Consider the following 15,862-nt stretch of genomic DNA (forward strand, 5'->3'; position numbering starts at 1 on the left):
TGCACTTTCACCATAGCTTCAGCTTGTTGCCTAGCATCTCCATGAATATAAGAATCTTTAGGCAAAGAAATAAGATCAATGGGTACATAAGGATTTACCCCATATACTATTTCGAATGGTGAATATTTTGTTGCAAAAGTTGGAAATCTATTGTATGCAAACTCCGCATGGCATAGCTTGACATCCCAATCTTTTCCTGTTTTGCTCACTAAGCCCCTTAGCAAGGTGCCTAGAGTTCGATTTGTCACTTCAGTTTGACCATCTGTTTGAGGGTGATATGAAGTACTAAATAGCAACTTGGTACCCATCATTCTCCATAGGGATCTCCAAAAGTGGCTCAAAAACTTACTATCTCTATCCGAGACAATAGTTCTTGGTACTCCATGTAAACGAACAATTTCCCTGAAATATAAACAAGAAACATTAATAGCATCTTCTGTTTTATGACAAGGCACAAAGTGTGCCATTTTAGAGAAACGGTCCACCACCACCATGATTGAATATTTCCCTCTTTGTGTTCTAGGAAGTGCTACAATGAAATCCATCCTAACATCTTTCCCTCTTTGTGTTCTAGGAAGTGCTACAATGAACTGGTAAAGGAGTGTACAACCCCTTATGAAACGTGCTCTTGGCTCTTTGACAAACTCCACAACGAGCTAGAACAGCATGAACTTCTTTGATCATGTGAGGCCATGAGAAGTGCTCTTGTAATAGCACCATAGTTTTGCTAATACCAAAATGGCCAGCCAAACCACCTCAATGAGCTTCTCTAATCAGCAAATCACGAGCTGGAACATTAGGAACACAAAGTTTGTTCCCTTTGAACAAGAACCCCTCCATTTGATGATAATGGTCTTTTGGACCATCTTTGGTAGCCACGAACAGGTCACACATCTCCTCATCAAGAGCATAGAACTCTTTGATCAATTCAAACCCAAGTACCTTGGAATCCCCCATATTAAGCAATAAGTGCCTCCGAGATAATGCATCTGCTACAATATTAGCCTTTCCAGCTTTGTGTTTAGCAACAAAATTGAAAGACTGTAAGAATTCTACCCATTTAGCATGACGAGCACTAAGCTTGTGTTGCCCATGAATGTATTTTAACGATTCATGATCAGAATGAAGAACAAAAGCTTGTGGCCTCAAATAGTGACTCCAATGATTAGGAGCTCTAACCATAGCATAAAACTCTTTATCATAGGTAGAATAGTTTAATTTGGCGTTGTTAAGCTTCTCACTAAAATAAGCAATAGTTTGCCACTTTGAATGAAAACAGCTCCAATACCTGTTCCACTAGCATCACACTCCACTTCAGGTTTAGTAAAATCAGCTAAAGCTAGAATAGGTGTGTTACACATCTTTTCTTTTACTAGTTCAAATGCCTTTTGAGCTGCTTCATTCCATTGAAATTTTCCATGTTTAGTGCACTCAGTTATAGGAGCTAATAAAGTACTGAAATTATTTATAAACCTCCTATAAAATGAAGCTAAACCATGAAAAGATCTCACCTCAGTGATAGTTTTTGGAACCAGCCAAGAGGAAATCGCCTCCACTTTGGATGGATCCACCTTCACACCTTCATCTGAAATGATGAAGCCAAGAAAGCCAATCTCCCTTTGCATGAACATGCACTTTTCAAGCTTGCCATAGAGTTTTTGCTCTCTTAAAACTTCGAACAGTTGTTGCAAATGATTTAAGTGATCATCCTTGTTAGAACTGTAAACAAGAATATCATCCAAATAGACAACCACGAATTTTCCCAAAAATGGCCTAAGCACTTCATTCATCAATCTCATGAACGTGCTAGGAGCATTTGTGAGACCAAATGGCATAACCAGCCACTCATACAACCCATACTTCGTTTTGAAAGTTTGTCTTCCACTCATCTCCCTCTCTCATGCATATTTGGTGATACCCACTCCTCAAATCAACCTTCGAAAATACCTTGGAACCACTCAACTCATCTAACATGTCATCCAATCTAGGCATAGGATATCTGTATTTTATGGTTATGTTATTCACAGCACGGCTATCAATACACATCCTCCACGTTCCATCTTTTTTTGGCACAAGTAAAGCCGGAACAGCACAAGGGCTTTTACTCTCCCTCACACAACCTTTCTTCACTAACTCACTGATTTGGCTTTGTAACTCCTCACTTTATTTTGGGTTACATCTATAGGAAGGCTTTTTGGAATTGGTGCTCCGGGAATGAGATCAATTTGATGCTCAATTCCACGTTTAGGGGGTAGGCCAGGTGGTAGGTCATTAGGAAACACATCCCTAAATTCCTCTAGTAACTCCCTCAAATTTGGATCTTTAATCTCCACTCCCTCTTTCACCTCCTTAACAACCAAAATATATACAATCTGGTTGGTCTCCAACTCCCTCTCAAATCTTTTTCTCCCCAAAAACATACTCCCACACACTAGGTTTTCTTTTGGTTTGGGTTTTGTGTTTCGGATTTTTGAAGGAGGTAATGGTAATAAGGTTTTGATTTTTCCATTCTTATTCACCTTATATACATTAGTAGAACCTTCATGAATAACTTTTCGATCAAACTTCCAAGGTCTATCAAGTAGAATGTGACAAGCAGTCATAGGAATCACATCACATAGAATTTCATCTTCATAGTTTCCAATTAAAAAAGTGATTAAAACTCTATTTTTCACCCTTACTTCACTATCATCATCTAACCATTTTAGTTTATAAGGATGTGAATGTTTAGTAGTAGGTAATGCTAACTTCTCTACAAGTTCAGTTGAAGCTACATTAGTATAACTACCACCATCTATGATTAACGTGCATAGCTTCTTATTTACTAAGCATTTAGAATGAAAAATGGTTTCTCTTTGTTCCTCATTTTCTGCCACAACATTAGAGTATAATGATCTCCTAAGAACCAAAGTTTCACCCTCCATTTCTGGATTACACAAGTTTTCTTCCTCACTTTCACTTTTATCACGTTCCATCTCTAAAAGAGATTCTTTTTCCAACTCTTCTATTTCCTCTACATCTCTTATAGTCACGACTCTTTTGGTAGGACAAGCAGATTGGTAATGACCATAACCTTGACACTTAAAACACTTCACTTTTAAGGTTTTATCATCTACAACTTTCTCCTTATCTTTCTTAATGAAATCATTTTTTTGGTTCTTATCAAAGTTACTAGTACTAATATTAGCTTTAGAAGTACTAAATGGCTTTGAATAAGACTTACTTGCAACTGATTTCTTCTTTTGGCTATCAATTTTTATAGCCACCTTGCATGCTTCATCGAAAGTAAGGTATGGATACACCTCTACTTTCTCACGTACATCTTCATTTAGGCCTCCTAAGAATCGGCCTAGTGTTTGCTCCTCCATTTCTTCTATGTCACAAACAATGGAAAGCTTCTCAAACTCCTTGATGTACTCCTCCATAGACATGGCACCTTGTTTGAGTGTGGACCATCTAACATACTGATTTTGCTTGTAGTTAGTTGGAACAAAACGTTTCCTCAATTGCTTCTTCAATTTCTCCCATGTAGCAATCTTGGATTTGTTCTCCTTCACCCTTTGTCTCTTCACGCCTTCTAACCAAATAGATGCATATTTGGTTAACTTCATAACAGCTACCTTGTACTTCTTCTCATCTGGAGTATCTTTGTATTCAAAGAAACGTTCTAAAGAACGTTACCATTCAAGGTACACTTCCGGATCACTAGCTCCATCAAATTCAGGAACTTCAATTTTTAATCCTCTATCATCTGCCTTAGAACTTCTCTCTTCCTCATTAGGTTTCTTTTTAAACACTTCTAAGGTTATTTGAGTCATCATAGCTTGCAATGCTTCATTCTCCCTAGCTAATGCTTCTAGCATGGCATCTTTCATAGCATTATCATTTACTTTGTCTCCCATTTCAGAACCTGGTTCTGATACCACTTGAAACAAACACAACTCAATGAAGAATAGTGTTTAAGATAGGTTTGAATACAAGCTTAAAGAATCACTCTTAAAGCAAAGTATTCTGTTTTTAGTTAAGGAAGTGAATCACTCTCAACCTAAACTAAAAAGAGTTTAATTAACAAAATAAGTGAATCACTCTCAAATCTTGTTAATTGGATAGAATTCTTGTAGTTTTACCTCCCAAGAGATTCGTGCAAGTTAGAATAAAAACACCGAGTTTTTAATCTTTAAACACAACGGTTTATAACAATGTTTTTCAACTTTTAAAGACTTAATTCATCAGAAACTAAGCCTTACACACTAAGGAAATAAATAAAGCAAAGAAATTACAAAATATCTCCTAAAACTGACTGAAATCAGCCCACCTTCCACTTGCTTGCTTCCTTCTCTTCATTGGACGAATTTGTAAAGTAGGGAACCTATAGGAACCTTTCCTATACATGAAGACATCTCCAACCAAGAAAAGAAATCATTGATCTGCTGCAAAAAGCCTCCTGCCCAAATCAGAATAAAAGGAAGGCTTCTTTTGTGTTAAGCAAATGGGAAGCTTTCCTAGCTAGGAAGGAAAGCTTAGAATTGGCCCAAATTCTGCAACTAGCTTAAGCACCTTTATGAATAAGCTGTGAGCTTATTATACCTTGCTTTACACATCCCAAAATGCTTCCGTACTTACCAACACCCATCGGGAGCTCCTTGCTTCACCTACTTAGCTTCATTTCCTTCGTTGCTTAATACGAGCACACTAGTACTAATCTTTAGGCCATGGATCTCTCCTTTATTGTGATTAAGATTAGTACTTAGCAACACTTGTGGATTGGCATCTGATTTTACATCAGATTCGGATCGTGATTCCAAGTTTTTGAGTTACTTTTGGAATACTGATAAGTGCATTATTTACCATATATTTATTCCCTTATTTTAGCTATGTAGTCATCATTTATTTACTATTTTGGGTCTTAAATTACTTTTAATAATTATAAGTATATTTTTCTTGTTTTATATTTTATTGTTAAATAAGCCTAAATAGTACTTGGTTATGCTACAGGTCGTAATTGCTTGAAAAGAAACCGAAGCCCATGGGATTCACATGAGATATTAACAGTTACAACTAATAAAGGGAAGTGAAGAATAGTCCAAGATGTCAAGCGAAGCTCACATTTAATAGAGATTCTGAAAGAGAATGGGTCCACTTAGGTTAAAGAAAGCCCATAAGTAGAAGAAAAGCCAACTAAAACAAGCATTACGTGAGAAATGCTAGTCCAAGGAAGGAAACCCACTAAAAAAATGGAGTTAAGTACTTTCCTTCAAAAGAAGCAGCGTATCAATAAGCTACCTTCGAGCTTCGAGATTGTCGGCAAAATTATAGATAGTTGGGTATAAACAGAGCTGTTCCTATCAAATCGGAGAGGGGTTATCCAAGCAGTAGAGGAGATCAACGAGATGCTGAAATTTCGGATCCCGATCTTAGCAATTAGGTTCCTTGTTGTTCACGCACTTGGAGTATCTCTATTATCTCTATTATATAAAGGAACAGCTGAGGGCATAATAGTAACATTACTTTTCGTGTCCCCCTGCAAAAAGACGAAAAAACCCTTCACACTAATCAACCCTAACCCTTACTGCTCAACTGTTTTCTCTCTCCTCCTCCCATTTTCTTTCTCGACCCTCTTCGATCTATTCCTCTACAAATACCTTCATCCTCTCCACGATCTTCTTCATCCTCTCCTTCGATCTTCTTCCTCTCCTTCAATTCGAGCCAACGACGAAAGCCACCCCTGGGATTTGGATTCCTTCGGATTTTCATCAATTTTGTGGTTTCTTCGGATTTGATTCTGTTTTTGCGACCCCGATTTTACAAGTTAAGGATTTGAATTTCTATTTAGTTTTCGTTTTTGCAATTTTCGTTACGAGGTTTTGCTTTTGATTAGGTTTTAGAAAACTGATTTGGAAGGAAATAGGTTTTAGACCGGCGGATGGAGGGCGGGGATGGCGATTTTCCGACAACAACAACAACAATAACAGCAGCAATAATCGCGGTGAATTTCATTTGATTTAATTTTGCCAATTTGTTTTTACTAATTTAATTTTACCAATTTGGGAATTTTTTTGTTATGGGATTTGACAGTTGGTTGGTTGATTTTGGTTGAAATAGTACTTGCTTTGATGAAATTGAATAGTACTCCAATATAAGGCTAGATATTGGTATTGATTTTTGTTGAAATAGCACTCCAATATATGGCTGTAAAAATTATCGACGGAGCTGTAATTCTGTAAAAAGTATTCAATATTTTTGCAACATTTATTATCTGGATCAATTGATTCTATGTTCATTTTCATGTGAGTCAGATTCCAAGTTTCGTTGATTTTTGCTGGTAATTTGATATTTAGGTTAAAAATGACTAAAAATTCACTATTTTGTTGTAGAAATATCACAGAGATGTTGTAATATCTTCCAACTACATTGAATTGGGTTTATTTGAAACTTTGATTTTGAATTGTAATGTTGCTGGTTCTTCCGTATTTTAATGTATGTTGAATTGCTGATGAACAATGATGCATGCTCAGTTCACTATAAATTTAGACAAATCCTAAATTAGTGTAATCATTTTAAGGTATTATAAGCTCTACTTTCTAAGCTCTACTTTCACAATTTACCATAGTGTAATCATTTTAAGGTCACTTTAATCACAACCTAAACCAGACTCATAACAATCAAATGCGTGTTTTGAGCACAATCACCTCAAAAGAAGTTGAAGCCAAGCTTTTCAGTGAAGTACTCAATGAAAGATAGATTTAGAAGCCTAGAAAGGATAAAGCAAACCAATAGAACATAATCTATGCCAAACACAAATAACCAGGTTTAGGTTCAGGTTCAGGTTCATCCAAACCCGAGTTCTGAATTGCAGGTTAAGAGGACAATGTAGGTCACTTAATCAGGCAAATAACGTATATTAAAACTTCAACACATACAGGACACAAGATTGATAAATAGTTCAGAATAGTCAGCAAGATAACTCCTCACTTATATAATAGAGATTAAGGTTTTAGCTTACCTGAGGTGTCTTCAGAGGGCAAAATTAGTTGTTTTAGTGCCTTAATAGTGAGTCTGTGGTGGTACTTCTGTTTTAATCTGCAACAGGTGTGTTGGGAGCCTGTTGGCTTGCTGCTGGTTTCTTGCTGAGTGCAGGCTGATAGCTTGCATTTGTTTTACTGTTTTCAGATTGGGCAGAACTTCTTCTTTTGGTTGTTTTGGACTACGATGCTGCTATTTGTTTTGGTGTATGCAGGGGGTTTATATAGCTCTACTTCTAAATGCAACTGTGGTTTGTTGTTTGCAGGAACAAAGCCGAGACAAGGGTGAAATATCAGGTTAAGGATTTGCAAGTTTCTGGGTTGGTTTTTGCTATATTGCAAGAATCGGCTACTAAGTTTTAGGTGGGCAGCTAGAGTTGGATTCTGATGGCTATGTGGTGACTACACCGGGGACGACGAAGACCAATGTTAAAGGAACATCGCTGCTGGTGATGTTCAGGATAAGAAGTATAGGCAGCCCGTCACTGTTGTTGGGATTGGTGAGTGGCATTTTGTTTCTTCTATTGACAGAACGCAGAAGATGGTCGACGCCTTTTACTTTCTATTTCTTTCTCTGATGATGTGTTGTTCTGCTCTTTTTTATTTTACCTTCAATATTTTCTCATCCTTTATTTGTTCATATCTGTTCATCTCTGATGTAGGTTATTAATGGCGGATTATTGCAGTAATTGTTATGCATAAGATTGCTTAATGCTTACGGATGAAAATTGTTCATTTTTGTTAGACATTGAGTGATTAAGGAGCTAATTTGTTGATATTTTCCTTAAACTTTCTTTGATTTTATCGTAATATTTGGTGAAATGTGTTTGTTTGGGTGAATATTGAAACAGAGAGAAAGATATTCACGAAGTGTTACAGTCGTATACTGTGTTTTAGAATGTTTCAAAAGGAGTTTTAGCCAAATTTATATACTAGATTTACCTCAACATTGAACTAAAACTCCCCCGTATAAAATTATCAGTTCTTTTCTAATTTTCTCTGCTGAGATGCTGCTTCTGTTCTGCGGTGATGAATTTCTTTTTACTATGTTCTGCTCTTTGGAATGCTTTGTTGCTGCTATATGTTTGGTGTGTTTGGTGGGCTTAGCCAAAGTCGGTATGTTCGTATGTATTCCTCTGTGAGAGGTAACAACTAACAAGTAATGAATACCTATAACGTGGTATCTCTCACCGGTAGAACTAGAAAATCTTTTTCTGGCAGACCATATTGGAACTCTAGATGAGATATGACTTTAGATCTTATTTATTTTCTTTTAGGGAAGCTAGAGATTTTTTAGAACTATAGCAGATTATGTCTTTTTGTTATGTCATAAATATTACTCTTTGAGGTTATGGAATATGTAGTATATCAAATTTTGCATTTCCTTTCGGTCTAATTTGCAAGATTCTTGCTATGTGCCACCAAGCCCACGATTTCAAACATGTGTCTGTTACCTATATATGCATATGTAGCAGTGTCTCCTTAACAATTTACTTCGTACATATTAATCGATTCAAATGTAAAAATTGCACCATGTACGCTTGAAGGAATTAGCCTTTATTTGACATGTGAGAGCTTGATGCTCTCCTGTTTTATGACCTCACTCCTAAAGTTAACTCATCTGGATAATCTCCCATCCAAAAATCATTCTGATTGTGCTGGAAACTTCATAGTTGTGATCTATTGCATTGCAAGATTTATCAGGTTTAACATTAAAACTTATATAAGCTGTTGGAAATTTCATAGTTAGGTGTTGGAAATTTCAGGTGTTATACGTCATTGCACCATGTACGCTTCAGTTAGAGGCATGCTTTTTTTAGGCGTGTTGAATTTTTCCAGGTCTAGGTGTATGTGGCCATTTTCGTTCGAGTTTCTAAGCTTATGAGAAGCTTCATATGGTAATCCCGGTGTATGTGTCCGTTGTTCAGGGTATGTGTGTCCGTTGTTCAGGTCTTTTTCCAACTTGGTTTTGTTTTCGTTATGTGAGTACACCAAGTATGGTATGTCTGTAATTTCTTTTTGCCTTCTATCAAATAAAATTACTACTAGGCTGCTGGCTGCAGCACCCCAAGTGAATTATTTGCTGCCATTTTGTTTTTGTCAACAGATTTTAGTAGTTGTAACTTAATTCTCTACTCTTGAATGAAAATATATATAATGATTGCCCAGATTGTTCAGGAGATCAAGGCAACCAAGATGGAGAAGATGAGGATAAGCGTGAGACTATGTGGTTCTACCTGGTCGTGATGTCAGGATTTGGTCGTGATGTCAGGATTTGCTACTGGGTTTTGGTGTGTTGTAGGAACTTTGTTGCTGAAAGAGAGTTGGAGACATGCTCTCTTTATTGTATGATATTTATCCAAGTATTTGTACCTTTGTATTTTATTTTTTCTGTATTAATGAAGTATAATTTACAAGGGAGTCAGGGATGCAACTTCTGTTTGTAGTTCCTCTGTTAGGGTTTTCGGAGGCTTTGATTCCAATAGAAATGCATAATTAAGTCAATACGTATTCATGGGAGGAGTAAACCTTTATGGTAAATGTAAACATCATTTTGCAAATACTCACGCACGCATCGCGTGCATATAAGACTAGTATAAATATACTTCCCCTGCTCAGTTTAGGAGGAGGATATACACAAAAACCTAGCCGAAAATCACACAAAGAGCAAGGGAATTTGAGTGACTCGTAATTGGGCAATTAGTGAAGAGAAGATAGCCATTGGAGGGAAGCTTAGTCTCAATTCCAAGGTTGAACAAGGTCGACGGTGAATCGCAGGGTCGAAGCCGAGGTTCTTTCGGATGTTCTTGGGAGTATACTTAATAAGTCTTCTTCTTACCCAATTGTTCATATTACTACTTATTTGAAGTACTTTGTTAATTTGATGAGATACTTTGATTGAAATATTGGTATTATTATTGATTTATGGTTATGATATTTTTCAATTTAATGATTATTTGAATTTTGCTTGTTCTTGATTATTAATTTTGCAATTTGACGTTGATTGTTATCTTTCAAGTGTTGGGTTGTGAATTATTTCTGTCTATACAATTTGGCTTAGTGTAAATCGTATAGTGAAGTAGTCCCTAATTTAGGTTGAGTCTGCGATTATGGTTTTGCTTAAATTAGAGAGCAATTTCAATCTAAAAAATCTTTCATTTATGTGATTAGATTAGTTAGGACTAATGAGGAATGATCTTTCATTTATGTGATTAGATTAATGCTTCCAATTCTAATTCATACAAGTCGCGATCATATTTGTGTTAATTAGATTGGTTTAGAGTCAATTGCGGCTTAGTTCAATTTTGATTTCAAGTAAGGGAGATAGGGAGTCTTTGTTATCTTAGGCTCTACAGTTAGTCTAGTTGTTAAAATGATTAATTTCATAAGGTTGATTGATTAATATTATCAATAGTTTAATTTTAATAGAGTTATAAATAGATTCGGTCAAGTTTGTTGTCACTTGTAAATAGTAGTTAGTATTAGTTTTAATATTAACAAATAACAATTTCATAAACCCCCATAATCGTAAGTATGTAAATACGTAAATAGCGAGCGTAAATATTGTGTATATATTGTATATATATATAATACTTCTTTTTAGTTTTAAATTTTGAGTTTAGGAAGTTAAAAATCTCCCAATTGGATCGACCCTTTCTTACCCTTTTACTACTTGTTAATATTTTTTTTTGAAGGTCTAAGATAGGTTTTTAATTTAATACGGTAAATGACTCGTATCAAATTTTGGCGCCGTTGCCGGGGAGATTATTATTCTAAAGTTATAAGTTTAGCTAATAATATGTTTATACTTTGGAGTAGTTTATCTGTATACTTATATGTGTAAATAACTAAACTAATACTCTGTAGTACGCAAATTCAGCACTACTACTCTTATTTTTGATGTCTGTAGTCAGTTTATTCAGTTAAAATTGCATAAATGATAGCCTAGACATGTGTGACTTCTGTACTAGTCCATTAGAAGTTTGTGCAATGAGACTAACATGTAATTTTGGTAGCTGCAGTAGAGAATGAATGAAATTAATCAGTATACTTTTTTTTTATAGCCCTATAGCAATAATTCTTTTCTATGTTTTGTATACTTAATGATTTTATAAGAACCTAACCACTAGTTTAAGGCCGAAATGGTTTACTTAAAAATTAAATGCAGTAAGGCTATTCATGTCCTCTATTCTTTGTATGCATAATTCTAGCTTTTAATAGTTAGATATGTTCATGCGATGTATATGATGTTATAAGTAGTCTGAATTGTGAAAGTGATCAGTACATAAAATTATTTAATCTTGTACGAGTACTATTACCCCTATTTTCCATATGCATTGTTTAAGGAAACTCTATGAGTGGTTTCTAAATGTAAGACTAACATAGAGGACAAATCTGAAAGAAAAAAAAACAAAGAGAAAAGGGTCTTATATTATTGGAGATTGATTGCTTGTTTACTTTGGCCAACAATGATTGCGTGTTTCCTTATAATTTTTTTTTTTTTGCAAGCAAGTTCTGTTAATTAATTTTACATTTGATAGTGCGTATCGTAACATCAGAGAAATGCCAACGACTTAAAAACCATGTTTAACCATTTATGTGAGTTACACTTGTTACTACCCATAACCAATTCTTTTGTAAAATTTGGCTAGGAGTATTTTGGTATGTCCAACAACTTATATTTGGTGTATCTTGCTAATTGGTGTCCTGGTCAGTTATTTAATTGGACTTCGAGTGAATTTTAACTATGTATATATTGCAAGTTACTTGTTGAAATCTAGAATTTGTTAGTGTTTTCATAACTGCAGATTCTCTTGAGCTTAAACATATGTCTAATAGTATAAGATCAGTAGTTAATTAATCTAATAAATATGCACTACATTGTTAATCATGTCCCTAATTAACTAGTAGTTTACTTTTCAGGTGCATGAGTGGTGGCACACCTAATCCTAAACTCAAGCGAATCAGGAAATATATTGATTCGGTAAACGTCATAAGTCAAGAGAGATTAATCCACGCTTTTCAAATTGATCAACCAGAAGAAGTCAAACCAGAGGAAGTTGAATCAACAAAAGATAGTCTAGAAGGAGCGAAAATGGGTGAAAGAACCTTGAAGGAGATGGCAGCCCCAAATACGGGCGATGATCCTCTCTGCATTGTGTTTCCAGAGTTGGACAAACCCCTCAAACTGAATTCAGGTTTCCTTAATCTTCTTCACAAATACTATGGGAAGTCAGGTGAGAATCCTCATCGACATTTAAAAGAGTTTAAGGTTGTTTGTTCTTCTATGAATCTTGAAGGAGTTGAACAAGATCATATTAGATTGCATGCTTTTCCTTTTTCTTTGCAAGATGTGGCTAAAGATTGGTTGTATGATCTTCCTGCTGGATCAATTACGACTTGGAATGTTATGGCATCAACTTTTTTAGGAAAGTACTTTCCAGCAAGTCTAATTGGATCCATCAGGAAGGAGATATGTGTCATTAGGCAGCATGATAATGAGTCCTTGTAAGAGTATTGGGAACGTTTTAAGAGATTGTGTTCCTCCTGTACCCAACATCAGATTAGTGACCAACTATTAATTCAATACTTTTATGAAGGCCTATTGCCTACTGATAGGGGTATGATAGATGCTTCGAGTGGGGGGGCACTAGTGGATAAAACACCAACCCAAGCTAGGGCTTTAATTTCTAATATGGCTCAGAACACCCAACAACATGGTACTAGAAATGATGTTAAAAGAGTAAATGGAGTTGATTTAAGTGGTATTCAGAATCAATTACAAGAAAATGCTCAACAAATTGCTACTTTAACTACTCTTGTGTCTAAAATTGTTGCTAGTAATGAGTCTAAAGCTAGAGTGTGTGGAATTTGTTGTAATGAGTCTCATCCTACTGATAAATGTCCCGACTTGCATTCTGAGGATGTGAATGCTATAGGTGGTTATTCTGGTCAAAGAAAATATGATCCTTACTCACAAACTTATAATGAAGGTTGGAAAGACCACCCTAACCTAAGGTATGGAAATAGACCACAACTTCCACAATCTAATCAACCAAGGCAATATGGTCAACAAAATCCACCACCCCAATCTGGTCCTTCACTAGAAGATTTAGTTAAGCAACTAACAAATCAAATAGGGCAAGTCCATAACCAAGGTGTTGAGTATCAAAAGAAAACTGACACGCGCCTTCATCACATAGACACTCAAATAGGTCAGATTTGCACATCTCTAAGTAATCTTGAAACTCAACTTTCAAGTAAACTTCCATCACAAACAATCCCTAATCCCAATGGTCATGTTAAAGCTGTCACACTTAGGAGTGGTAAAGTGTTAAACTGAACCTAAAATGAAAAGTCGTGAAGTTGAAAAAGAGATAGAAGTCAATCCTAAAGTTGGATCAGGGGAAAGAGTGGAAAGTGAGGGTATTGGGAAGGAAACTGAAAAAGAAAATGCAGGGAAGGGTAAAACTGAAAATAATTCTGTTGTTCCTCGCTTTAAAGATTTGCCCCCTTTCCCTTCTCGCTTTGCTAATGCTAAGAAAGAGAGTCTTTACAATGAAATTCTAGAAACTTTTAGGAAAATTGAAGTCAATATTCCCCTTCTTGATGCTATTAAATAGGTACCTCGTTATGCAAAGTTTCTTAAGGAACTTTGTACTAACAAAAGACAGTTTCATCCTTCTGAAACTATGGGGGAAAATATTCAGCTATAAAGAAGCTTCCCCCTAAGTGTAAGGATCCTGGCATGTTTTGTATTCCTTGCAAAATTGGTGATTCTAAGTTTGAAAGGTGTATGTTAGATTTAGGAGCCTCCATTAACGTTATGCCGAAATCTGTTTATGATACTTAAAATGTGGGTTCTTTGTCTAAAACTGATATTGTTATTCAGTTAGCTGATAGAAATAGGAGTTTTAGAAGATGTACTTGTGCAAGTGAATGAATTGGTATTTCCTGCTGATTTTTATGTTCTTGTTATGGGTGATAGAAGCGATAGTGTTCCACTGTTGTTAGGTAGACCATTCCTAAAAACTTCTAAGACTAAAATTGATGTTCATGAGGGTAACTTCATTATGGAATTTGAGGGGGAAATGATTAAATTTAATATTTTTGATGCTATGAGATACCCAAGTGATATCAATAATGTCAGTTCTATAGATACTTTTGATGCTTTTGATTGGATGGCTCAGGAGGAGGCTTTTAGAGCTTTGTAACCACCGGTTTTAAAGGCTCTTAAATGGCTTTTAATTGGCTGTTTAAAGCTTTTGTAACCACCGATTTTTAGCTTATTGTTTAGGCTATTTATAGCCAGCTTGTTGAATGGAATAAAAAAACCAATTTTGAAGAATAAACACTTGTTTTCAGTTTACTTTGAATTATTGATTATAATTCAACCTTTTCTTTGTTTTGAACGTATTTCCTACTCAAAGGTGAGTCAATCGGTCTTGCTTTTCAATCACGTTTGACGAGCTATAGGTCTAGCTTGTTAATCAACTATCCTTACTCATACAACGAGTTTTTAAACTTGTGATACGGTTATGGATGAAAGTGATAGTCTTATGCTAGCAATTGGAACCAAAACTGATTTGGGTTCAATGGCTCATTTTGTGTGCATGGTGACTTGGATTGAGTGAGCTCGTTATATGGTCCTTATTATCAAGGTGGTACGTTAATCAAACTGGTCCGTTTAATCACATTGGTCCGCTTGTTTAAACAGATTGTACGCACTTATTATTTTTAATTGCTTTGGTTAAAGTCGGTTTAATAAAGGGATATTTGTTTAAATCCCCAATTTAAATTCAGTCATTACTTAGCTTTGATTATTGCTGTTTGTAAGGAGAGTTTTAAGCCTTTGTAACCTCCAATTTAGTGACTGAATTAGGAGGCTTTAGAGCTTGTAACTGCCAGTTTTAAAGGCTCTTAATTAGCCGTTTAAAGCTCTTGTAGCTGTTGGTTTTTGGCTATTTATAGTAAGCTTCTTGATTGGAATAAACAACCAACTGAATGATTAAAACACTTGTTTGTTACATTTCGAATTATAGTTTATAATTCAGCCTTTTTCTTTGTTTTGGACGCGTTTCCTATTCAAAGAACTGATTGTGAGTCAATAGGTCTTGTCTTGCATTCACGATCAACGAGTTAAAGGTCTAGCTTGTTAATCAACTATCCTTGTTTATACAACGAGTTTTTAAACTCGTATCATTAGTGGTATCAGTGCTGCTGTTCGTGTGATCCGCCCAAAACAAAAAAAAAAAGAAAAAAAAAGAGCTGCTGTTCGTAATTCTTACAAACTGAAATATGGATTTTGATGATCCTGACTTTCTACAACATCTCCAAGAAGCCTTGAAGAACGTTAGAGATGGGGGGTATCGTAGGCCTCCTAGGCGTGATCTACGGGCTATGGATGAATTCAAAGTCACCGAACTTCCTGAATTTGTTGGTGGAACAGATCCGGAAGCCTATTTGGAGTGGGAGCGCAAAATAGAGAGAATGTTCGATTTCTAGGACATTGATGATGAGAAGCGTTGCAAATATTCCATATTTAAGCTAGGACGAGGGGCTTCATTGTGGTTCGAGGGACTGAAATCCAAGAGAATACGTGAAGGGAAGGAGAAAATTACCTCTTGGGAGTCTTTGAAACGTAAGCTACGTAAAAGGTATGTGCCAACAACTCATAGAATAACAACTCATCGTAAAATTGCCGAATTGAGGCAAGGAAAAATGAGTGTGGCTGAATATATTGATGAGTTTGAAAAGTTGTCCTTAATGGGAGAAATTGAGGAAATTGAGGAACAAAAACTGTCCAGATTTTTAAGGGGTCTAAATTATAACATTGCCAA

The 15,862-nt window shown here is 35.7% G+C and overlaps 1 long non-coding RNA gene and 1 pseudogene across 2 annotated transcripts; one reads left to right on the forward strand and one right to left on the reverse strand.

The window, feature by feature from the left end:
- Nucleotides 1-756: 756 nt before the first annotated feature.
- Nucleotides 757-4,924, reverse strand: LOC110804954 (uncharacterized; annotated as a pseudogene).
- A 280-nt stretch (nucleotides 4,925-5,204) lies between these two features.
- On the forward strand, nucleotides 5,205-9,948 carry LOC130459859 (uncharacterized). 2 transcript variants are annotated; one of them, XR_008919564.1, is made up of 4 exons: nucleotides 5,205-5,808; nucleotides 5,909-5,986; nucleotides 7,289-7,522; nucleotides 9,192-9,948. It is a non-coding gene; the product is annotated as an uncharacterized lncRNA (long non-coding RNA). The 2 variants fall into 2 exon arrangements; XR_008919563.1 differs by having other exon boundaries at nucleotides 5,208-5,986.
- The last annotated feature ends 5,914 nt before the right edge of the window (nucleotides 9,949-15,862 follow it).

The sequence above is a fragment of the Spinacia oleracea genome, chromosome 4 (assembly GCF_020520425.1).
Source record: "Spinacia oleracea cultivar Varoflay chromosome 4, BTI_SOV_V1, whole genome shotgun sequence".
NCBI lineage: Eukaryota > Viridiplantae > Streptophyta > Magnoliopsida > Caryophyllales > Amaranthaceae > Spinacia > Spinacia oleracea.